We start from the raw sequence: 27262 nt of genomic DNA, 5'->3' as shown, positions 1-27262 counted from the left end.
CTGCTGATGTCAGTGCGGAGGGTCAAGTAGACCATCGTTCCAGGATCCCGTCTCTCAGAGCCTGTCCAGCCAGAGCCTGTCCAGCCAGAGCCTCGTGACGTCTCAGCAGAGCTTCCAGAGCCTCGTGATGTCTCAGCAGAGCTTCCAGAGCCTCGTCACGTCTCAGCAGAGCTTCCAGAGCCTTGTCACGTCTCAGCAGAGCTTCCAGAGACTCGTCACGTTTCAGCAGAGCTTCCAGAGCCTCGTCACGTCTCAGCAGGGCTTCCAGAACCTCGTCACGTATCAGCAGAGCTTCCAGAGCCTCGTCACGTCTCAGCAGAGCTTCCAGAGACTCGTCACGTTTCAGCAGAGCTTCCAGAGCCTCGTCACGTCTCAGCATGGCTTCCAGAGACTCGTCACGTTTCAGCAGAGCTTCCAGAGCCTCGTCACGTCTCAGCAGGGCTTCCAGAACCTCGTCACGTCTCAGCAGAGCTTCCAGAACCTCGTCACGTCTCAGCAGAGCTTCCAGAGCCTCGTCACGTCTCAGCAGAGCTTCCAGAGCCTCGTCACGTCTCAGCAGGGCTTACAGAACCTCGTCACGTCTCAGCAGAGCTTCCAGAGACTCGTCACGTTTCAGCAGAGCTTCCAGAGCCTCGTCACGTCTCAGCAGGGCTTCCAGAACCTCGTCACGTCTCAGCAGAGCTTCCAGAGACTGTTCACGTCACGTCTGCCGATCCAGAGACTGTTCACGTCATGTCTGCCGAGCCAGTGTCTGCAGACAATATGGCCGCCACCGAGCCAGTGTCTCCGGACAAGATGGCCATTCTGGTGTCTGTTCCTGAGCCGGTGTCTGTTCCTAAGCCGTTGTCTGTTCCTGAGCCGGTCCTTGCTACAGCCTTTGACCCCGTAACTACCCCCAAGAATTTTTTTGGGGGGGGCAGTAGGTCCTCGCCGTGGCAGCCCAGGGGCCCACGGCCACCAGAAAGATCCTCACCGCCGTGGCGCCCCGAAGGGTCTTCACCGCCGTGGTCATCCGAGGGGTCTTTGCCGCCGTGGTCGCCCGAGGGGTCTTCTCCGCCGTGGCCACCCGAAGGGTCTTCACTGCTTTGTCCACCCTGGCCGCCTGAACTGCCTTGTCCACCCTGGCCGCCTGAACTGCTTTGTCCGCCCTGGCCGCCTGAACTGCTTTGTCCGCCATGGCCCACTGCACAGCCTGCTCCGCCCTGGTCGCCTGCACAGCCTGCTCCGCCTGCTCCACCCACACTCCACGACCCAGGTCCGCCAACACTCGACGATGGGACCATTGCATGCCTGGTCCCGTTCCCCTGCATGGACCTGATTCTCTAACCCTCCCACCAAGACCACCTCCGCTTCACCACCTTCCTGAACTCTTGTGTTTTTGTTTTGTTTTTGAGTGTCTGGAAACCGCTCTTAAAGGGGGGGGCTTTGTCATGACTAGCCACGCACTTCCTGGATTAACTTGGACTACATTTCCCATCATACACCTCCCTGGACGGATTACACCATACACCTGCACTGCACTGATTGCACACACACCTGCACTTCACTTACACACACATGAAAGCCACTTGCACACACCTCTTCTCTGCGAAGTATTGCATTGCCCTGGCTTTCAATTCCAAGCGTTTATCTCTGTGTCTGCTGATCTGATTACTGACCTAGGACTGTGTACCCCGACCTCTGATCGTTCTCTGCCTGTCTTGACCCGGATTGCTCTTTGGACTTTTGCTGCAAATGGATTCCTCTGCGTCTGCGCCATAATAACAGTTCTCAATCGGCCTACCTGGTAAAATAAATGTTAAATAATTTTTTTTTTAAAAAGAGGATTTTACGAGTTTAGAAAATTCTTCCTTTTCTATAGCAATGAATTAATCAATTTTTGTCGTCAGTGAGACTACACTGCACTGTCTGATGCGATACTGTAGTAGACGGTTGCATAGTTATAATTTTTTTCCTGATATTATCAATCTTATAAGTGAAGAAGGTCATAAAGTCATTACTGTTGTGCTGCTTGCAAACTTCTGGGCTTGAAACTTTATTTTACGTCATTTTAGCAAGTGTTTCGAATAAATACCTAGGGTTTTGTTTATTTTCTTCTAATAGGGTTGAAAAATAAGTAGGTCTAGCAGTTTTTAGGCAAGGCAAGGCAAGTTTATTTATATAGCACATTTCATACACAATGGTAATTCAAAGTGCTTTACATAGAAGAAATTAAAATAATCAAAAGAAATCAGAATAATTAAAACAGTTTAGAATAAAAGATAAAATACAGAAATCAGAATAATTAAAACATAAAATAAAATACAGTGCAAACAGTCGGACGAACAGTGGCACAGTGCTCATTCAGTAAATGCACAGCTAAACAGATGTGTTTTGAGTCTGGATTTGAATGTGACTACTGTAGGAGCACATCTGATCTCTTCTGGAAGCTGGTTCCAGCTGCGGCTGGCATAGTAGCTAAAAGCAGACTCGCCATGCTTAGAGTGAACCCTTGGTATTTCTAGCCGATGTGATCCTAATGATCTGAGTGATCTGTTGGGTTTATATTCAGTGAGCATATCTGCAATGTATTGAGGTCCTAGGCCATTGAATGATTTATATACCAGTAATAATACTTTAAAATCAATCCTAAATGTAACTGGCAGCCAGTGTAAAGACCTGAGGACTGGTGTGATGTGTTCATATTTTCTGGTTCTGCTCAGAATCCTGGCAGCAGCGTTCTGTATGAGCTGCAACTGTCTTATGGTCTTTTTGGGAAGGCCAGTGAGAAGTCCATTACAATAATCCACCCTACTGGTGATGAAAGCATGCACAAGTTTTTCTAAGTCTTGACTGGAAACAAAGCATCTAATTCTTGCAATATTTTTCAGGTGATAATATGCTGATTTAGTTATTGCTTTGACATGACTACTGAAACTAAGGTCTGACTCCAGAGACACACCCAGATTCCTGACTTGATTTTTAGTTGTTTGACCCCTAGACTGAAGGTATGCGTTCACCTTGAGAACTTCATCTTTGTTTCCAAACGCAATGACTTCAGTTTTGTCTTTGTTTAACTGAAGAAAGTTTTGGCACATCCAATTGTTTACTTCATCAATGCATTGGCAAAGGGAGTCAATGGGGCTGTAATCGTTAGGCGATAGGGCTAAGTAGAGCTGTGTGTCGTCTGCATAGCTATGGTAAGCGATTTGGTTCTTTCTCATTATTTGGCTCATTGGGAGCATGTACAGGTTGAATAGGAGTGGCGCAAGAATTGAGCCTTGAGGGACTCCGCATGTCATGGATGTCCACTCAGACTTATGGTCTCCTATACTCACATAATAACCTCTGCCTCCTAAGTATGACCTGAACCATTTTAGGACTATCCCAGAAAGCCCGACCCAGTTTTCCAGCCTGTCAAGAAGTATTTTGTGATCGACAGTGTCAAATGCAGCACTGAGGTCGAGTAGTACCAGCACTGATAATTTGCCTGTATCAGTATTTAAGCGAATATCATTTATTATCTTTATGAGCGCGGTCTCTGTACTGTGGTGCGGTCGGAAACCAGATTGAAAATGGTCAAAGTATCCATTCGAGCTTAAGAATTTGTTCAGCTGATTGAAGACAACTTTTTCAATGATCTTGCCTATGAAAGGAAGATTTGAGATCGGTCTATAGTTGTTTAATATGGTCTTATCCAGATTGCTCTTTTTCAGGAGGGGCTTGACAACAGCAGTTTTCAGGGAGGTCGGAAAACTCCCAGAGAGAAGTGAGGCATTTACCACTTCTAGGAGATCTGCTTCTAAGCTGTGTAACACATTTTTGAAAAAAGATGTGGGAAGTGCATCAAGGGCGCAGGTTGATGTTTTTAGTTGCTGTACGGTTTCTTCCAAAATTTTGCCATCAATTTCTTCGAAATCAGACATAGTGGCTACTTTCTCGTGCTGTTGTTTGATCTGCCTGACCCCAGCGCAACTCAAGGATGAGCTGATCACCTTTCTGATATTATTGATTTTCTCAGAGAAGAAAGAAGCAAACTCACTGCACTTTCTCACTGAGAGCATTTCACTGAGAAAGGCCTTTTTAAGGCCTCTCTGTAAGCAATCGAGCTCTCCTTCCATGAAATGCGAAATACCTCTAGTTTTGTTTTCTTCCAGTTTCGATCCATTTTTCTGGCTGCTCTCTTAAGGGCCTGAGTGTGCTCGTTGTACCACGGCGTTGGATTATTTTCTTTGATCTTCGTGACGGAGCAACTGTGTCTAAAGTGCTGGAAAAGAGAGAGTTAAACGTTTCTGTCGCAATATCGAGTTCTTCTAAGCTATCTTGGATGCTGAGATGATGAAACTGATCAGGAAGATTATTAATAAAGCAATTTTTAGTGGCAGAAGTGATAGGTCTAACATATTTGTAACACGGAGTTGGCTTTGCAGCCTTGGCTAAATTAAGTTTACACGAGACTAGATAATGATCTGAGATGTCATCGCTCTGCTGCAGAATTTCAACAGCATTAACACTTATTCCATGTGATAATATTAGATCTAGAGTATGATTACGACAATGAGTAGGTCCTGACACGTTTTGTCTAACTCCAATAGAGTTAAGAATGTTTTTAAATGCCAATCCCAATGCATCTTTTTTATTATCTACATGTATATTAAAATCACCAACAATTAGGACTTTATCTGCAGCCAGTACTAAATCTGATAGAAAGTCAGCACCAAAACTTCAAAAGAATTATATTTGAAACTAGACTTCTTAGTAATTTTGAAAATATTACTATAAATTACAGCAACACCTCCCTCTTTGCCTTTCAGACGAGGTTCATGTTTATAACAGTAATCTTGGGGGGTACACTCATTTAAAGTAATGTAATCGTTTGATTTTAGCCAGGTTTCTGTCAAACACAGCACATCTAGGTTATAGTCTGTAATCATACCATTAACAATAAGTGCTTTTGAAGTAAGGGATCGAATATTCAGCAACCCAAGCTTTATCATTTGTTCATTTGTATTATTTCTGTTTTTTATTTGTTGAACATCAATAAAATTTTTACCCTTAGATGGGTTTGGAAGTTCTTTGTATTTCTTAATTCGGGGTGCAGACACAGTCTCTATATGATGATATCTAGATGAAAGACCCTTTATGTGATGGGATTTATCTGACCTTGGTGACGTGAGACAGCTGGCAGACGGTCGGTTTAAGCAGTTTGTCTGCTTCCTGACCCGAGCCCAGATTGTCATGTTTGAGCTCTAATCTATGTGCCATATTGATAGAGAGAAGAGCAGCACCATCCCAGGAGGGATGAACACCATCTCTTTTCAACAGGTCAGGTCTGCCCCAGAAACGTTTCTAATTGTCTATAAATCCTATATTATTCTGCGGGCACCACTTAGACAACCAGCCATTGAGTGATGACAATCTGCTAACTAGCTCATCACTTCTGCGATCAGGAAGGGGGCCAGAGCAAATTACAGTGCCTGACATCGTACTTGCGAGTTCACACACCTCATTAACATTAAATTTAGTGATATCCGACTGGCGAAGTCGAACATCATTAGTGCCGACTTGAATAATAATCTTAGAGAATTTACGATTAGCATTAACCAGCAATTTTAAATTTGCTTTGATGTCAGGCGCTCTGGCTCCAAGCAAACATGTGACTATGGTGGCTGGTGTCTCTATTTTCACGTTCTGTGTAATAGAATCGCCAATAACTAGGGCAAATTCAACAGGATTCTCAGTGGGTGTTTCACTGAGTGGGGAGAATCTATTTGATGTTGTAATCGGAACGGAAGAGCTGTGTTTTGTCCCGCGACTACAGCGGCTCACCGTCACCCAGTTGCCCTGCTGCACGGGCTCTACTTCAGCCGGAACCGAACAATGTACAGTGTTCTCTAAGCTAGTCGCATCCAAAGCAGTATCTAAAGCCCTTGCACTCTTACAATTGACCTCAATTAAAGTTTGGATGCGTGTATCTAGTACTGAAATCTTCTCCATCAGCCTGACTATCTCCCTGCATTTATCACATGTAAATCCTGTGCAGACAGAGAAGGCTATGCTATACATGTTACATGAAGTGCAAATGACAATAAGAGGGGAAGATGACATGACTTACCGTGTTTGTTGACTGATTCTACTTACCACAGCTTTGATGGATTTGTAAAAGGCGCGAGCTAAATAAATAAATATAGAGCGCACCCATTCTAATAGGCTAGCGAATTAGTAGCTTGTTGTGCTAGCAACGATTTAGATTGAAGCTAGCGATGTCAGGTTAACATTTGATGTATAAGACTGGACTGTCTAAACAGCTGGATGAGAACCACAGGAAAAGTTGCTCAAGAGCACAAACAAGGACAGGAACTGACTCGGTGTCACTCAAGTTAATCAGCCATTTCCACCAAAATTCCTTCTGGGATGAAAATAGGGACGGGCTTACACACCTGGTCAGACTTGGCAGCAGACTGGTTCCAGGGCAGACAATGCCTCTAGTAGGGGTGATTCTGTGACTGTAGTGGGCAATGGCTCTGGGTAGATGAGATCATCTAAAAAAAAGGAGGGGGGCTAGGAGGGCGCTGGGAGGGCTGTAGCTGTGTGGTGATGTAGTCCTCCACCTCACCAGATGGTAAATTGTAAACACAGCTAAAGCACAATGTCCAGACTAAGTGTAGTATACAAGGCACTAATGCATAAAATGGGACAATGGCATACAGCATGAAAACAAGACAAAAATACATACAGCACAGTGCCATGTATACAGGAGACAAAAGGAAAAATAAGATTATACAAGTAACAAAAAATATGCAGAAATGGAAAAACAGCACAAATGACTAAACTAAAAAACTAAAGCATAAATATAAAGTCGCATATAAAAGAAGTCATTAGAATAGTATAAAATACTTTTTTAAATGATATGGCCATTGGGGTTTAAAGCAGTTGATAAAGTTTGTATTAAACTGGTATATAAATGTTTAAAGAACAAATGTGCATAAGGGCACAGGTATCATGATTAAAAGGACATTTTATATTTGGTGGGTTAAAGGGTTATTTCACCTCAACATATAAATACAGCAATTGTTTACGGTTTACTATTTACTTATTTAATGTTTTTTTATTGTTTAAATACAAAAGGGAATTTTTGTCAAGTTTGTTCTGCTGGTTTCATACAATATCAGTCAATGGAGCCCAACTTTCAGAAGCTTCCTGGCATTATTTAATCATGCTTCTTGTGTTTGATTGGCTCCTGACATCTTCACTATATTAATGCCTTTTTTATTTATACTTTATAAAGCTCTATACGTAATTTGCTTTGTACAACACCATACTCCTGAAATTGCTGCTTTTGTATTTATGCCTTGTTGTGGCAAAAATTCTGTTAAACATCATCACTGTGTAAGAGACACTCAGAGTAAAAAAAAAAGAAGTATTTATTCTTGCAAGAATAGGTTCAGTCTAGTACACAGAAGTTACGCTGTGCAAGAGAGTGACACCCAACAGGAAGATATGAGACAGCCTTTATACTCTTTTCAAGGTTCCTCCTCACCCGCTGTACCTTTCACCCACCCAGATAAGGTCCTTACTGCTGTTCAGTTTCTACTTAAAGACACAAACTGGTACTGAAATAAATTGGCCAAAACTGACCATCCCTAAGATCACAGGTCCTGTCCCATATGTTCCTGAAACGTCACGCACAAGCACGTACACACATATATTTTACATATTGAATAGGTTCTCTCTCTTATGATACCTGTTAGGGATCAATGACTATTAAAATTTCTACAACAGCCTTCACTTCACCTCATGTATCCAATGTAAGACGTGTTTGTCTATTGTCTCAATGGCCCTTTTGTATTTGTGCATTTTCTCATCTTTGTATTTATTGTATTCCCATCTCTTGTTTTTGCATTTATGACTGCTCTTGTCTTTGCATTTTTTTTCTAAGCCCATTTTTGTTTTTGTTTGATTAAATGTCATCTATAGATTTAATTTATGCTCCTTGTGTGACGATGTTCGGCTGGATTGCCCTCGAGTGTCACTAGAGGGTGCTCCACCCCTGCACTGCCTTCCCTGGGACTGATCATGCACACACCCTGAACTGATTTCACACACACCTGTTTCCACTGATCACTCTCACACCTGCATCGAGTTCCTCACGCAGCTCCGCACTCATTTATACTCCACTCTAACTATCACTCATTGCTAAGTCTTGTTTTACTCTTGTGGACATCACCCAGCTTTTCCTAGTCTAGTCCTGTCTGTGTATCTGACCCATCGCCTGTTTCCTGGATTCCGTCTTGTCTGCTGCCTGCCTCTGTCTTCCCGCCTGGTTATCGGACTCTGAGTATTGCCTTGTCTCCTATGCTGTGTTTGCTGTCTGTGACCCTTGCCTGTCTGACTACCCTCTAATAAACTCACGCTGCGTTTGGATCTACCTGTGTCTGGTTGTATCATGACAGAAGACTTAGCCATAAACAGATCCAGCAGCATGTCAGCCTTGTATGCCTCCCAGTCAGCCAATGCGGATCTGATCGCTGTACACCGGGATCAGCTGGATCAACTCTCCTCGTCATTGGAGAGGTTGGCCAAGATGGTTCGCGGTCTTCAGGTTTCCACACCGGGACCATCGCAGACTCAACCTGTCTCCACAGTTGTCAGCCCTGATCCAATCCCAGTTCAACGCCAAGCTCTCCCGGTAAAATTCGACAGCAAGGTTCCACGTAGAGCTTTCGCAGCAATACCGAACACGGATACGGGAGCTGAGATTATGCGACTTCGTCAAGAGGATCGATCGATTGAGTGGTATGTCAAAGAGTTTGTTGAACTGGCACGTTTCACGATAATGAGTACCGAATGTTTAATGGTGTTTTTCCGCGGAGGGTTATCTGAACCGCTCCGGTCACTGATGCCCATTCATGATCCCCACGGTACTTTAATGCAGTATATTGACATGGCCCTTCTACTGAGGGGTTCTGCTCTCGCTGTGAGTAAGATAGAGAAGGAGCTCCACGACGCCGCGACATTCACCGAACCAGGGTATAGTCATGTCACGCTTGACGAGCTGGAGAATCCTCACGTCACACCTACCATCAAAGCTGCCATCGGATCGGTCTATTGCTATCCAGGACTGGTTTCCAGCATGGCTGATCCTCCACTGATCTCAACGCGGAAGTCCATAAAGGTCGCCGTTCCAGGGTTCCTTTCTGCCGAGCCAGAGCTTCACGTCAGCCTCGACGAACCTGAGCTTTGCGTCAGCCTCGACGAACCTGAGCTTCGCGTCAGCCTCGACGAACCTGATCTTCGCGTCAGCCTTGACGAATCTGAGTTTAACGTCTGCCTTGACGAACCTGCGCTTCACGTCAGCCCCGACGAACCAGAGCTTCACGTCAGCCTCGACAAACCTGAGCTTCACGTCAGCCTCGACGAGCCAGAGCTTCACGTCAGCCTCGACGAACCTGAGCTTCACGTCTGCCTAGACGCACCTGAGCTTCGCGTCAGCCTCGACGAACCTGAGCTTCACGTCAGCCTCGACGAACCTGAGCTTCACGTCTGCCTAGACGCACCTGAGCTTCGCGTCAGCCTCGACGAGCCAGAGCTTCACGTCAGCCTCGACGAACCTGAGCTTCACGTCTGCCTAGACGCACCTGAGCTTCGCGTCAGCCTCGACGAACCTGAGCTTCACGTCAGCCTCGACGAACCTGAGCTTCGCATCAGCCTTGACGAACCTGAGTTTAACGTCTGCCTTGACGAACCTGCCCTTCACGTCTGCCTTGACGAACCTGCCCTTCACGTCAGCCTAGACGAACCAGAGCTTCACGTCAGCCTCGACGAGCCAGAGCTTCACGTCAGCCTCGATGACCCAGAGCTTCCATCAGCCATGACAAGCTTGAGTTTCACGTCTGCCTAGCTGAACCAGAGCCTGCTACCGAACTGCCAGAGCCGCCTGCAGCCGAACCTCCGAAACCTTTAGTGAAGCCTGCAGCCGAACCCCCGAAGCCTTCAGTTCCAGTCTATGTCCCCGTAGGTTCCCCCAAGTATTTTTTGGAGGGGGGCAGTAGAGGCCACGAAGGGACAATGAGGGGCGTGCCACCGTGGTCTCCTGAGGGGTCGTCTCTGCCGTGGCTGCCCGTGAGGTCTTCACACCCAGGGAGGCCTGAGGGGGCCCCACCCTGGCCATTGGTCCATCCCGTTCCACCCTGGCCTTTGGCTCATCCTGCTCCGCCCTGGCCGCCATCACGTCCTGCTCCGCCCTGGCTGCCATCACGTCCTGCTCCGCCCTGGCTGCCATCACGTCCTGCTCCGCCCTGGCTGCCATCACGTCCTGCTCCGCCCTGGTCGCCCACGCTCTGCGGCCCAGGCCCGCCTTGGCTACCTCCTTGTCCCGTTCCCCTGCACGGGCCTGGCCCTCCGTCCCTCCCCCAGGATCGTCTTCACTCTGCCCCCCACCTGGATATTCTTTGGAGCGTCTGGAAGCCGCTCCTTAAAGGGGGGGTTATGTGACGATGTTCGGCTGGATTGCCCTCGAGTGTCACTAGAGGGTGCTCCACCCCTGCACTGCCTTCCCTGGGACTGATCATGCACACACCCTGAACTGATTTCACACACACCTGTTTCCACTGATCACTCTCACACCTGCATCGAGTTCCTCACGCAGCTCCGCACTCATTTATACTCCACTCTAACTATCACTCATTGCTAAGTCTTGTTTTACTGTTGTGGACATCACCCAGCTTTTCCTAGTCTAGTCCTGTCTGTGTATCTGACCCATCGCCTGTTTCCTGGATTCCGTCTTGTCTGCTGCCTGCCTCTGTCTTCCCGCCTGGTTATCGGACTCTGAGTATTGCCTTGTCTCCTATGCTGTGTTTGCTGTCTGTGACCCTTGCCTGTCTGACTACCCTCTAATAAACTCACGCTGCGTTTGGATCTACCTGTGTCTGGTTGTATCATGACACCTTGCCTTATTAAGTCATCCTCATTTATATAGCGCTTTTAACAATGTAGATTGTTTAAAGCAGCTTTACAGAGATAAACATATAATTTAAGGTAACAGAGATTGGTTTAGTTTTATACTGGTTCTTGAAACATTTTTTTTTCCAGCTAAAGTTAGTTTTGATTGATTCACTTCCGTCTAAATGATCATTTGTTATTAAATTAGGGGCCGCTAAGACGACACCATTCTCTCTAAACAGACTTTAAACGTGAACCTGTGATAGACGCTGATGGCGTTCACATGCTCATTAAGAATTGATTCTATAGTTATGTGCGTTTGACTGTATATGCGCAGGTTTGTAATTCTTACAAACCATGCCTAAACAAACTACTTGTCTTGTCTATAAATTTTGATGCAGAATTTTATTTTATCTTATCACTTCGGGTAGGTACGCGAACCAAAAAATTCCACAAGGCTTTATCTGTAGAGTGGTATAGGGATCCTCCATAGAGAGAGGCTAGTTGGCACTTCAGCACTGCATTGTCATCGGGTCCAGGCGAAAGTCCTTCGTCAGATCTGGAAATGGCCTGGATCCGGCAGGTTTCGGGAAAACCTCGGAATAAACAAAGACACTAAAATTAGCGTAGATGCCATTCTTCTTATGATGTAACGAGTACATCAGGATTTAAGGGAAGTGTTCCCAGTTCCGGCTGACCTAATCTAAGCAGCCTAATATTGAATTATAGAAGTCTATAGAGTGTTATGTGAATGCTAGGTCAAAGAGATGTGTTTTTAGTCTAGCTTTGAACTGACAGACTGTGTCTGCTTCCCGGACAATGTTAGGAAGATTGTTCCAAAGTTTTTTGTGCTAAATAGGAAAAGTATCTACCGCCAGCAGTCGATTTATATATTCTAGGTATTATCAACTGGCCAGAACTTTGAGATCGCAATAGACGTGAAGGACTATAATGCGTTAAGAGCTCGCTCAAGTACTGGGGAGCTAAAACATTTAGTGCTTTGTAAGTAATCAGCAATATTTTTAAATTTATACGATGTTTAATAGGGAGCCAATGCAGTGTTGACAGAACCGGGCTAATATGGTCGTACTTCCTGGTTCCGGTAAGAACTCTAGCGGCTGCGTTTTGAACTAGCTGTAGTTTGTTTATTAAGCGTGCAGGGCAACCACCCAGTAGAGTATTACAATAATCTAGCCTTGATGTCATGAACGCATTAACTAGTTGTTCCGCATTTGTCAATGAGAGCATATGACGTAATTAAGATATATTTTTAAGATGGAAAAATGCGGTTTTACAGATACTAGACACGTGACTTTCAAATGAAAGATTGGTATCAAAGAGCACACCCAGGTTCCCAACTGTCGACGAAGACTTAACAGAGCAGCCATCAAGTGTTAGACGGTATTCTAGGTTATTACGTGTGGAAGTTTTTTGTCCAATAATTAGAATCTCTGTTTTCTTAGAATTTAGTAGTAGGAAATTACTAGTCATCCAATTTTTTATATCAACTATGCATTCCGATAATTTTGTGAATTGTGAGTTTCGTTAGGTTTGGAAGAAATACAGAGCTGAGTATCATCAGCATAACAGTGAAAGCTAATTCCATGTTTCCTAATGATATCTCCTAAAGGTAGCATGTACAGAATGAACAGCAGCGGTCCTAGTACTGAGCCTTGTGGTACGCCATACTGAACTTGTGATCGATAAGACATCTCTTCATTTACTGCTACAAACTGATAGCGGTCAGATAAATATGATTTAAACCATGCTAATGCAATTCCACTAATGCCAACATAGTTTTCTAGTCTATTTAAGAGAATGTTGTGGTCGATAGTATCAGAGGACAGCGGTCAAGTCTGTGGAGTCGACAAGAGCGCGCAAGTAGATTTTTTCTTAATATACAGTTCTCCTGTCTTTTCAGTTTAGTATTTATCTCAAGCTAGGGCTATTTTCGATTCTGTGGTTATTTTAATTTTTTACCTTCTCACAAATCTGTATTTTAAGTAGACGCGTTGCTACTTTTTATAAGAGCCGCGTCTGGATATTATTGCAGTTTAAATTGCATAGCACTTAAGTGAGTCACTGGCCAACAGCTAGTTTCGATCTCTGACATTTTCGGATTATTCGAGGGTGCTGTGTTAATTGCTGGTCCGAGACAGCTGTCCTTACTCAGTAATTTGAGCGCATTATATCTATGTAGTGTGCGCGCTGTCGCGGAAGCGGCAGCGGAAGCGTTTCAACCTTCTCGTGTGAAGACCGACTCGGGTAAAGACCATCGACTCTACCTGTGCAACACCACCGAGCAACGACACCAGCTAAGCACTTAAGTAACTTCTTCTCCCTTTCCTTTCCTACTTGTACTCTATTTCCCTTAATCAACATGTGCTTTCAATACATTCCGGTTGTCTCTCGACAACGCACTCTCATCACGCACAGAAGGCAGCGCAATACTGCTAATCTGCGTCCCGTTCTCTCATCCACACACACACCTCTCTCTCTTTCTATGGGTCTATGGAATTTTCAGTCAGCAGTCAATAAAGCTGACTTCATTCCTGCCTTTGCATCTCTTTCAACTCTTAATATCTTGGGCTTGACTGAGACCTGGATCCCTCCAGAAGACTCAGCAACCCCTGCTGCTCTCTCTAACAACTTTTCTCTCTCTCACACCCATCGCCAGTCTGGTAGGGGTGGGGGGACTGGTATTCTCATTTCTAACAATTGGAAATACTCAACTCTCTCTTCTCTATGCAATAACAACTCATTTGAATATCATGCTATTACACTTACAACTCCCTTTAAGATCCAGATTGTAGTCATTTATCGCCCCCCAGGTCAACTGGGAAGCTTTGTTGAGGAGCTGGATGTGCTGCTGTCCTCTTTCCCTGAGGACGGCACTCCACTTGTAGTCTTTGGCAATTTCAACATCCATCTAGAGAAGCCGTATGCTACAGATTTCATCTCTCTCCTAGCCTCATTTGATCTCAAACGGCTCATCACCACAGGTACTCACAAGTCAGGCAACCAACTGGACCTGGTCTACACACGCAACTGCATCACTGACAACATTTTGGTGAAACCTCTCCATGTTTCAGATCATTTCCTCATTACTTTCAATCTACAACTCACTATCCACACTCCACCAACTCCCCTACCAGTTACCTTCAGACGAAACCTGCGCTCACTTTCTCCCTCCCGTCTTTCCTCTGCTGTGTCATCTTCTCTTCCCTCACCCTCACAATTCTCAACTATAGATGTGAATACCGCAACGGATACTTTATGCTCCACTTTAACTTCTTCTTTAGACACTATCTGCCCTCTCTCCTCCAGGCCAGCACGCGCTACCCCCTCTAACCCCTGGTTATCTGAGGTTCTTCGTGAACACCGGACTAAACTCAGGGCAATGGAGAGAAAATAGCGCAAATCAAAAGATACATCTGACCTGAGTATGTACCAATCTCTGCTCTCTTCCTTTTATGCTGATGTTCACTCCGCAAAATCTTCATATTTCCACAACAAGATCAACACCGCCTCTAACACACGAACACTTTTCAAGACATCCAACTCTCTCCTCTGTCCACCTCCACCACCACCCACCTCCTCGCTAACTGCTGATGATTTTGCTAACTTCTTCACTAACAAAACAACAACCATTAGCAGTCAGTTCTCTCCTCCACACACACAGGAACCTAGGCCAACCTCCCCCACAGCCAATAACCTTCTCTCCTCCTTCTCTCCATTAACCGAGGAAGAAGTATCTAAACTTCTTAGGGTTAGGGTTAGGGTTAGGGTTAGGGGAAAATATAATCCAAGACCCAAACCTGAGGTCTGAGTCTGGTTGTGCACTGTCCATCGCACAACTGGCCGCTTCAAAGATAGACACAGAAATGGACCAAAATAATGTCCAAAGTGATGTATAAAATTATAAAAAGAGGGCTTAAAGGCCATGGGTTGTGCCAATGTGGGCTATTTTGCAAGAAAAACGAATGGTAGGTGTTAGAAAAGACGTAGAAGGGGACATATACGAGATACCAACGTCTGTATGGACGAAGGGAGACTTTTAAATATTTCACAGACCAACTCAACACCTGTTTGGGCGAAGAGAAATATTTATTTTTGGCTCAGCAACATCACAACACACTAATGATGGCGGCCTAACTCATTTTTACAGTCTGCGTCATTCAGGAACTATCTCGCGACGCGTTTCGGCCTTCCAACGGCTCTCATCAGGCGAGTTCGAATGACAACAGTCTCTTTTCCCTCAGCTCTTTATAGTTTTTCAGAGGGCGTGGCCCCTCCCACACTCTCAAACACCAATCAGCATGTTTTGATGCGTCATGAGTCATTTTTCTGCTATCAACCTTGTTGTTTTTAATTTTAAAATTTATTTAATTTTTATAACTCTATACATGCACTCACAAACACTACCAAGAACACTCCAATGCCATCAATAAAGTCCAGAGAACGAGGCACGGGCTGGTAAGGGGAAAATATAATCCAAGACCCAAACCTGAGGTCTGAGTCTGGTTGTGCACTGTCCATCGCACAACTGGCCGCTTCAAAGATAGACACAGAAATGGACCAAAATAATGTCCAAAGTGATGTATAAAATTATAAAAAGAGGGCTTAAAGGCCATGGGTTGTGCCAATGTGGGCTATTTTGCAAGAAAAACGAATGGTAGGTGTTAGAAAAGACGTAGAAGGGGACATATACGAGATACCAACGTCTGTATGGACGAAGGGAGACTTTTAAATATTTCACAGACCAACTCAACACCTGTTTGGGCGAAGAGAAATATTTATTTTTGGCTCAGCAACATCACAACACACTAATGATGGCGGCCTAACTCATTTTTACAGTCTGCGTCATTCAGGAACTATCTCGCGACGCGTTTCGGCCTTCCAACGGCTCTCATCAGGCGAGTTCGAATGACAACAGTCTCTTTTCCCTCAGCTCTTTATAGTTTTTCAGAGGGCGTGGCCCCTCCCACACTCTCAAACACCAATCAGCATGTTTTGATGCGTCATGAGTCATTTTTCTGCTATCAACCTTGTTGTTTTTAATTTTAAAATTTATTTAATTTTTATAACTCTATACATGCACTCACAAACACTACCAAGAACACTCCAATGCCATCAATAAAGTCCAGAGAACGAGGCACGGGCTGGTAAGGGGAAAATATAATCCAAGACCCAAACCTGAGGTCTGAGTCTGGTTGTGCACTGTCCATCGCACAACTGGCCGCTTCAAAGATAGACACAGAAATGGACCAAAATAATGTCCAAAGTGATGTATAAAATTATAAAAAGAGGGCTTAAAGGCCATGGGTTGTGCCAATGTGGGCTATTTTGCAAGAAAAACGAATGGTAGGTGTTAGAAAAGACGTAGAAGGGGACATATACGAGATACCAACGTCTGTATGGACGAAGGGAGACTTTTAAATATTTCACAGACCAACTCAACACCTGTTTGGGCGAAGAGAAATATTTATTTTTGGCTCAGCAACATCACAACACACTAATGATGGCGGCCTAACTCATTTTTACAGTCTGCGTCATTCAGGAACTATCTCGCGACGCGTTTCGGCCTTCCAACGGCTCTCATCAGGCGAGTTCGAATGACAACAGTCTCTTTTCCCTCAGCTCTTTATAGTTTTTCAGAGGGCGTGGCCCCTCCCACACTCTCAAACACCAATCAGCATGTTTTGATGCGTCATGAGTCATTTTTCTGCTATCAACCTTGTTGTTTTTAATTTTAAAATTTATTTAATTTTTATAACTCTATACATGCACTCACAAACACTACCAAGAACACTCCAATGCCATCAATAAAGTCCAGAGAACGAGGCACGGGCTGGTAAGGGGAAAATATAATCCAAGACCCAAACCTGAGGTCTGAGTCTGGTTGTGCACTGTCCATCGCACAACTGGCCGCTTCAAAGATAGACACAGAAATGGACCAAAATAATGTCCAAAGTGATGTATAAAATTATAAAAAGAGGGCTTAAAGGCCATGGGTTGTGCCAATGTGGGCTATTTTGCAAGAAAAACGAATGGTAGGTGTTAGAAAAGACGTAGAAGGGGACATATACGAGATACCAACGTCTGTATGGACGAAGGGAGACTTTTAAATATTTCACAGACCAACTCAACACCTGTTTGGGCGAAGAGAAATATTTATTTTTGGCTCAGCAACATCACAACACACTAATGATGGCGGCCTAACTCATTTTTACAGTCTGCGTCATTCAGGAACTATCTCGCGACGCGTTTCGGCCTTCCAACGGCTCTCATCAGGCGAGTTCGAATGACAACAGTCTCTTTTCCCTCAGCTCTTTATAGTTTTTCAGAGGGCGTGGCCCCTCCCACACTCTCAAACACCAATCAGCATGTTTTGATGCGTCATGAGTCATTTTTCTGCTATCAACCTTGTTGTTTTTAATTTTAAAATTTATTTAATTTTTATAACTCTATACATGCACTCACAAACACTACCAAGAACACTCCAATGCCATCAATAAAGTCCAGAGAACGAGGCACGGGCTGGTAAGGGGAAAATATAATCCAAGACCCAAACCTGAGGTCTGAGTCTGGTTGTGCACTGTCCATCGCACAACTGGCCGCTTCAAAGATAGACACAGAAATGGACCAAAATAATGTCCAAAGTGATGTATAAAATTATAAAAAGAGGGCTTAAAGGCCATGGGTTGTGCCAATGTGGGCTATTTTGCAAGAAAAACGAATGGTAGGTGTTAGAAAAGACGTAGAAGGGGACATATACGAGATACCAACGTCTGTATGGACGAAGGGAGACTTTTAAATATTTCACAGACCAACTCAACACCTGTTTGGGCGAAGAGAAATATTTATTTTTGGCTCAGCAACATCACAACACACTAATGATGGCGGCCTAACTCATTTTTACAGTCTGCGTCATTCAGGAACTATCTCGCGACGCGTTTCGGCCTTCCAACGGCTCTCATCAGGCGAGTTCGAATGACAACAGTCTCTTTTCCCTCAGCTCTTTATAGTTTTTCAGAGGGCGTGGCCCCTCCCACACTCTCAAACACCAATCAGCATGTTTTGATGCGTCATGAGTCATTTTTCTGCTATCAACCTTGTTGTTTTTAATTTTAAAATTTATTTAATTTTTATAACTCTATACATGCACTCACAAACACTACCAAGAACACTCCAATGCCATCAATAAAGTCCAGAGAACGAGGCACGGGCTGGTAAGGGGAAAATATAATCCAAGACCCAAACCTGAGGTCTGAGTCTGGTTGTGCACTGTCCATCGCACAACTGGCCGCTTCAAAGATAGACACAGAAATGGACCAAAATAATGTCCAAAGTGATGTATAAAATTATAAAAAGAGGGCTTAAAGGCCATGGGTTGTGCCAATGTGGGCTATTTTGCAAGAAAAACGAATGGTAGGTGTTAGAAAAGACGTAGAAGGGGACATATACGAGATACCAACGTCTGTATGGACGAAGGGAGACTTTTAAATATTTCACAGACCAACTCAACACCTGTTTGGGCGAAGAGAAATATTTATTTTTGGCTCAGCAACATCACAACACACTAATGATGGCGGCCTAACTCATTTTTACAGTCTGCGTCATTCAGGAACTATCTCGCGACGCGTTTCGGCCTTCCAACGGCTCTCATCAGGCGAGTTCGAATGACAACAGTCTCTTTTCCCTCAGCTCTTTATAGTTTTTCAGAGGGCGTGGCCCCTCCCACACTCTCAAACACCAATCAGCATGTTTTGATGCGTCATGAGTCATTTTTCTGCTATCAACCTTGTTGTTTTTAATTTTAAAATTTATTTAATTTTTATAACTCTATACATGCACTCACAAACACTACCAAGAACACTCCAATGCCATCAATAAAGTCCAGAGAACGAGGCACGGGCTGGTAAGGGGAAAATATAATCCAAGACCCAAACCTGAGGTCTGAGTCTGGTTGTGCACTGTCCATCGCACAACTGGCCGCTTCAAAGATAGACACAGAAATGGACCAAAATAATGTCCAAAGTGATGTATAAAATTATAAAAAGAGGGCTTAAAGGCCATGGGTTGTGCCAATGTGGGCTATTTTGCAAGAAAAACGAATGGTAGGTGTTAGAAAAGACGTAGAAGGGGACATATACGAGATACCAACGTCTGTATGGACGAAGGGAGACTTTTAAATATTTCACAGACCAACTCAACACCTGTTTGGGCGAAGAGAAATATTTATTTTTGGCTCAGCAACATCACAACACACTAATGATGGCGGCCTAACTCATTTTTACAGTCTGCGTCATTCAGGAACTATCTCGCGACGCGTTTCGGCCTTCCAACGGCTCTCATCAGGCGAGTTCGAATGACAACAGTCTCTTTTCCCTCAGCTCTTTATAGTTTTTCAGAGGGCGTGGCCCCTCCCACACTCTCAAACACCAATCAGCATGTTTTGATGCGTCATGAGTCATTTTTCTGCTATCAACCTTGTTGTTTTTAATTTTAAAATTTATTTAATTTTTATAACTCTATACATGCACTCACAAACACTACCAAGAACACTCCAATGCCATCAATAAAGTCCAGAGAACGAGGCACGGGCTGGTAAGGGGAAAATATAATCCAAGACCCAAACCTGAGGTCTGAGTCTGGTTGTGCACTGTCCATCGCACAACTGGCCGCTTCAAAGATAGACACAGAAATGGACCAAAATAATGTCCAAAGTGATGTATAAAATTATAAAAAGAGGGCTTAAAGGCCATGGGTTGTGCCAATGTGGGCTATTTTGCAAGAAAAACGAATGGTAGGTGTTAGAAAAGACGTAGAAGGGGACATATACGAGATACCAACGTCTGTATGGACGAAGGGAGACTTTTAAATATTTCACAGACCAACTCAACACCTGTTTGGGCGAAGAGAAATATTTATTTTTGGCTCAGCAACATCACAACACACTAATGATGGCGGCCTAACTCATTTTTACAGTCTGCGTCATTCAGGAACTATCTCGCGACGCGTTTCGGCCTTCCAACGGCTCTCATCAGGCGAGTTCGAATGACAACAGTCTCTTTTCCCTCAGCTCTTTATAGTTTTTCAGAGGGCGTGGCCCCTCCCACACTCTCAAACACCAATCAGCATGTTTTGATGCGTCATGAGTCATTTTTCTGCTATCAACCTTGTTGTTTTTAATTTTAAAATTTATTTAATTTTTATAACTCTATACATGCACTCACAAACACTACCAAGAACACTCCAATGCCATCAATAAAGTCCAGAGAACGAGGCACGGGCTGGTAAGGGGAAAATATAATCCAAGACCCAAACCTGAGGTCTGAGTCTGGTTGTGCACTGTCCATCGCACAACTGGCCGCTTCAAAGATAGACACAGAAATGGACCAAAATAATGTCCAAAGTGATGTATAAAATTATAAAAAGAGGGCTTAAAGGCCATGGGTTGTGCCAATGTGGGCTATTTTGCAAGAAAAACGAATGGTAGGTGTTAGAAAAGACGTAGAAGGGGACATATACGAGATACCAACGTCTGTATGGACGAAGGGAGACTTTTAAATATTTCACAGACCAACTCAACACCTGTTTGGGCGAAGAGAAATATTTATTTTTGGCTCAGCAACATCACAACACACTAATGATGGCGGCCTAACTCATTTTTACAGTCTGCGTCATTCAGGAACTATCTCGCGACGCGTTTCGGCCTTCCAACGGCTCTCATCAGGCGAGTTCGAATGACAACAGTCTCTTTTCCCTCAGCTCTTTATAGTTTTTCAGAGGGCGTGGCCCCTCCCACACTCTCAAACACCAATCAGCATGTTTTGATGCGTCATGAGTCATTTTTCTGCTATCAACCTTGTTGTTTTTAATTTTAAAATTTATTTAATTTTTATAACTCTATACATGCACTCACAAACACTACCAAGAACACTCCAATGCCATCAATAAAGTCCAGAGAACGAGGCACGGGCTGGTAAGGGGAAAATATAATCCAAGACCCAAACCTGAGGTCTGAGTCTGGTTGTGCACTGTCCATCGCACAACTGGCCGCTTCAAAGATAGACACAGAAATGGACCAAAATAATGTCCAAAGTGATGTATAAAATTATAAAAAGAGGGCTTAAAGGCCATGGGTTGTGCCAATGTGGGCTATTTTGCAAGAAAAACGAATGGTAGGTGTTAGAAAAGACGTAGAAGGGGACATATACGAGATACCAACGTCTGTATGGACGAAGGGAGACTTTTAAATATTTCACAGACCAACTCAACACCTGTTTGGGCGAAGAGAAATATTTATTTTTGGCTCAGCAACATCACAACACACTAATGATGGCGGCCTAACTCATTTTTACAGTCTGCGTCATTCAGGAACTATCTCGCGACGCGTTTCGGCCTTCCAACGGCTCTCATCAGGCGAGTTCGAATGACAACAGTCTCTTTTCCCTCAGCTCTTTATAGTTTTTCAGAGGGCGTGGCCCCTCCCACACTCTCAAACACCAATCAGCATGTTTTGATGCGTCATGAGTCATTTTTCTGCTATCAACCTTGTTGTTTTTAATTTTAAAATTTATTTAATTTTTATAACTCTATACATGCACTCACAAACACTACCAAGAACACTCCAATGCCATCAATAAAGTCCAGAGAACGAGGCACGGGCTGGTAAGGGGAAAATATAATCCAAGACCCAAACCTGAGGTCTGAGTCTGGTTGTGCACTGTCCATCGCACAACTGGCCGCTTCAAAGATAGACACAGAAATGGACCAAAATAATGTCCAAAGTGATGTATAAAATTATAAAAAGAGGGCTTAAAGGCCATGGGTTGTGCCAATGTGGGCTATTTTGCAAGAAAAACGAATGGTAGGTGTTAGAAAAGACGTAGAAGGGGACATATACGAGATACCAACGTCTGTATGGACGAAGGGAGACTTTTAAATATTTCACAGACCAACTCAACACCTGTTTGGGCGAAGAGAAATATTTATTTTTGGCTCAGCAACATCACAACACACTAATGATGGCGGCCTAACTCATTTTTACAGTCTGCGTCATTCAGGAACTATCTCGCGACGCGTTTCGGCCTTCCAACGGCTCTCATCAGGCGAGTTCGAATGACAACAGTCTCTTTTCCCTCAGCTCTTTATAGTTTTTCAGAGGGCGTGGCCCCTCCCACACTCTCAAACACCAATCAGCATGTTTTGATGCGTCATGAGTCATTTTTCTGCTATCAACCTTGTTGTTTTTAATTTTAAAATTTATTTAATTTTTATAACTCTATACATGCACTCACAAACACTACCAAGAACACTCCAATGCCATCAATAAAGTCCAGAGAACGAGGCACGGGCTGGTAAGGGGAAAATATAATCCAAGACCCAAACCTGAGGTCTGAGTCTGGTTGTGCACTGTCCATCGCACAACTGGCCGCTTCAAAGATAGACACAGAAATGGACCAAAATAATGTCCAAAGTGATGTATAAAATTATAAAAAGAGGGCTTAAAGGCCATGGGTTGTGCCAATGTGGGCTATTTTGCAAGAAAAACGAATGGTAGGTGTTAGAAAAGACGTAGAAGGGGACATATACGAGATACCAACGTCTGTATGGACGAAGGGAGACTTTTAAATATTTCACAGACCAACTCAACACCTGTTTGGGCGAAGAGAAATATTTATTTTTGGCTCAGCAACATCACAACACACTAATGATGGCGGCCTAACTCATTTTTACAGTCTGCGTCATTCAGGAACTATCTCGCGACGCGTTTCGGCCTTCCAACGGCTCTCATCAGGCGAGTTCGAATGACAACAGTCTCTTTTCCCTCAGCTCTTTATAGTTTTTCAGAGGGCGTGGCCCCTCCCACACTCTCAAACACCAATCAGCATGTTTTGATGCGTCATGAGTCATTTTTCTGCTATCAACCTTGTTGTTTTTAATTTTAAAATTTATTTAATTTTTATAACTCTATACATGCACTCACAAACACTACCAAGAACACTCCAATGCCATCAATAAAGTCCAGAGAACGAGGCACGGGCTGGTAAGGGGAAAATATAATCCAAGACCCAAACCTGAGGTCTGAGTCTGGTTGTGCACTGTCCATCGCACAACTGGCCGCTTCAAAGATAGACACAGAAATGGACCAAAATAATGTCCAAAGTGATGTATAAAATTATAAAAAGAGGGCTTAAAGGCCATGGGTTGTGCCAATGTGGGCTATTTTGCAAGAAAAACGAATGGTAGGTGTTAGAAAAGACGTAGAAGGGGACATATACGAGATACCAACGTCTGTATGGACGAAGGGAGACTTTTAAATATTTCACAGACCAACTCAACACCTGTTTGGGCGAAGAGAAATATTTATTTTTGGCTCAGCAACATCACAACACACTAATGATGGCGGCCTAACTCATTTTTACAGTCTGCGTCATTCAGGAACTATCTCGCGACGCGTTTCGGCCTTCCAACGGCTCTCATCAGGCGAGTTCGAATGACAACAGTCTCTTTTCCCTCAGCTCTTTATAGTTTTTCAGAGGGCGTGGCCCCTCCCACACTCTCAAACACCAATCAGCATGTTTTGATGCGTCATGAGTCATTTTTCTGCTATCAACCTTGTTGTTTTTAATTTTAAAATTTATTTAATTTTTATAACTCTATACATGCACTCACAAACACTACCAAGAACACTCCAATGCCATCAATAAAGTCCAGAGAACGAGGCACGGGCTGGTAAGGGGAAAATATAATCCAAGACCCAAACCTGAGGTCTGAGTCTGGTTGTGCACTGTCCATCGCACAACTGGCCGCTTCAAAGATAGACACAGAAATGGACCAAAATAATGTCCAAAGTGATGTATAAAATTATAAAAAGAGGGCTTAAAGGCCATGGGTTGTGCCAATGTGGGCTATTTTGCAAGAAAAACGAATGGTAGGTGTTAGAAAAGACGTAGAAGGGGACATATACGAGATACCAACGTCTGTATGGACGAAGGGAGACTTTTAAATATTTCACAGACCAACTCAACACCTGTTTGGGCGAAGAGAAATATTTATTTTTGGCTCAGCAACATCACAACACACTAATGATGGCGGCCTAACTCATTTTTACAGTCTGCGTCATTCAGGAACTATCTCGCGACGCGTTTCGGCCTTCCAACGGCTCTCATCAGGCGAGTTCGAATGACAACAGTCTCTTTTCCCTCAGCTCTTTATAGTTTTTCAGAGGGCGTGGCCCCTCCCACACTCTCAAACACCAATCAGCATGTTTTGATGCGTCATGAGTCATTTTTCTGCTATCAACCTTGTTGTTTTTAATTTTAAAATTTATTTAATTTTTATAACTCTATACATGCACTCACAAACACTACCAAGAACACTCCAATGCCATCAATAAAGTCCAGAGAACGAGGCACGGGCTGGTAAGGGGAAAATATAATCCAAGACCCAAACCTGAGGTCTGAGTCTGGTTGTGCACTGTCCATCGCACAACTGGCCGCTTCAAAGATAGACACAGAAATGGACCAAAATAATGTCCAAAGTGATGTATAAAATTATAAAAAGAGGGCTTAAAGGCCATGGGTTGTGCCAATGTGGGCTATTTTGCAAGAAAAACGAATGGTAGGTGTTAGAAAAGACGTAGAAGGGGACATATACGAGATACCAACGTCTGTATGGACGAAGGGAGACTTTTAAATATTTCACAGACCAACTCAACACCTGTTTGGGCGAAGAGAAATATTTATTTTTGGCTCAGCAACATCACAACACACTAATGATGGCGGCCTAACTCATTTTTACAGTCTGCGTCATTCAGGAACTATCTCGCGACGCGTTTCGGCCTTCCAACGGCTCTCATCAGGCGAGTTCGAATGACAACAGTCTCTTTTCCCTCAGCTCTTTATAGTTTTTCAGAGGGCGTGGCCCCTCCCACACTCTCAAACACCAATCAGCATGTTTTGATGCGTCATGAGTCATTTTTCTGCTATCAACCTTGTTGTTTTTAATTTTAAAATTTATTTAATTTTTATAACTCTATACATGCACTCACAAACACTACCAAGAACACTCCAATGCCATCAATAAAGTCCAGAGAACGAGGCACGGGCTGGTAAGGGGAAAATATAATCCAAGACCCAAACCTGAGGTCTGAGTCTGGTTGTGCACTGTCCATCGCACAACTGGCCGCTTCAAAGATAGACACAGAAATGGACCAAAATAATGTCCAAAGTGATGTATAAAATTATAAAAAGAGGGCTTAAAGGCCATGGGTTGTGCCAATGTGGGCTATTTTGCAAGAAAAACGAATGGTAGGTGTTAGAAAAGACGTAGAAGGGGACATATACGAGATACCAACGTCTGTATGGACGAAGGGAGACTTTTAAATATTTCACAGACCAACTCAACACCTGTTTGGGCGAAGAGAAATATTTATTTTTGGCTCAGCAACATCACAACACACTAATGATGGCGGCCTAACTCATTTTTACAGTCTGCGTCATTCAGGAACTATCTCGCGACGCGTTTCGGCCTTCCAACGGCTCTCATCAGGCGAGTTCGAATGACAACAGTCTCTTTTCCCTCAGCTCTTTATAGTTTTTCAGAGGGCGTGGCCCCTCCCACACTCTCAAACACCAATCAGCATGTTTTGATGCGTCATGAGTCATTTTTCTGCTATCAACCTTGTTGTTTTTAATTTTAAAATTTATTTAATTTTTATAACTCTATACATGCACTCACAAACACTACCAAGAACACTCCAATGCCATCAATAAAGTCCAGAGAACGAGGCACGGGCTGGTAAGGGGAAAATATAATCCAAGACCCAAACCTGAGGTCTGAGTCTGGTTGTGCACTGTCCATCGCACAACTGGCCGCTTCAAAGATAGACACAGAAATGGACCAAAATAATGTCCAAAGTGATGTATAAAATTATAAAAAGAGGGCTTAAAGGCCATGGGTTGTGCCAATGTGGGCTATTTTGCAAGAAAAACGAATGGTAGGTGTTAGAAAAGACGTAGAAGGGGACATATACGAGATACCAACGTCTGTATGGACGAAGGGAGACTTTTAAATATTTCACAGACCAACTCAACACCTGTTTGGGCGAAGAGAAATATTTATTTTTGGCTCAGCAACATCACAACACACTAATGATGGCGGCCTAACTCATTTTTACAGTCTGCGTCATTCAGGAACTATCTCGCGACGCGTTTCGGCCTTCCAACGGCTCTCATCAGGCGAGTTCGAATGACAACAGTCTCTTTTCCCTCAGCTCTTTATAGTTTTTCAGAGGGCGTGGCCCCTCCCACACTCTCAAACACCAATCAGCATGTTTTGATGCGTCATGAGTCATTTTTCTGCTATCAACCTTGTTGTTTTTAATTTTAAAATTTATTTAATTTTTATAACTCTATACATGCACTCACAAACACTACCAAGAACACTCCAATGCCATCAATAAAGTCCAGAGAACGAGGCACGGGCTGGTAAGGGGAAAATATAATCCAAGACCCAAACCTGAGGTCTGAGTCTGGTTGTGCACTGTCCATCGCACAACTGGCCGCTTCAAAGATAGACACAGAAATGGACCAAAATAATGTCCAAAGTGATGTATAAAATTATAAAAAGAGGGCTTAAAGGCCATGGGTTGTGCCAATGTGGGCTATTTTGCAAGAAAAACGAATGGTAGGTGTTAGAAAAGACGTAGAAGGGGACATATACGAGATACCAACGTCTGTATGGACGAAGGGAGACTTTTAAATATTTCACAGACCAACTCAACACCTGTTTGGGCGAAGAGAAATATTTATTTTTGGCTCAGCAACATCACAACACACTAATGATGGCGGCCTAACTCATTTTTACAGTCTGCGTCATTCAGGAACTATCTCGCGACGCGTTTCGGCCTTCCAACGGCTCTCATCAGGCGAGTTCGAATGACAACAGTCTCTTTTCCCTCAGCTCTTTATAGTTTTTCAGAGGGCGTGGCCCCTCCCACACTCTCAAACACCAATCAGCATGTTTTGATGCGTCATGAGTCATTTTTCTGCTATCAACCTTGTTGTTTTTAATTTTAAAATTTATTTAATTTTTATAACTCTATACATGCACTCACAAACACTACCAAGAACACTCCAATGCCATCAATAAAGTCCAGAGAACGAGGCACGGGCTGGTAAGGGGAAAATATAATCCAAGACCCAAACCTGAGGTCTGAGTCTGGTTGTGCACTGTCCATCGCACAACTGGCCGCTTCAAAGATAGACACAGAAATGGACCAAAATAATGTCCAAAGTGATGTATAAAATTATAAAAAGAGGGCTTAAAG

General features: G+C 43.8%; 1 pseudogene; it reads right to left on the bottom strand.

Annotated features, from left to right (window-relative positions):
* Positions 1–562: 562 nt before the first annotated feature.
* LOC143734319 (uncharacterized) lies at positions 563–5976 on the bottom strand (annotated as a pseudogene).
* Between the last annotated feature and the right edge of the window lie 21286 nt (positions 5977–27262).

This window comes from Siphateles boraxobius, unplaced genomic scaffold (genome assembly GCF_051911475.1).
Source record: "Siphateles boraxobius isolate OS27281-9 unplaced genomic scaffold, OSU_SipBor_1 128, whole genome shotgun sequence".
NCBI classification, from domain to species: domain Eukaryota; kingdom Metazoa; phylum Chordata; class Actinopteri; order Cypriniformes; family Leuciscidae; genus Siphateles; species Siphateles boraxobius.
The sequence above is the reverse complement of the archived record's forward strand: the minus strand, read 5'-3'. Positions and strand labels throughout refer to the sequence as shown.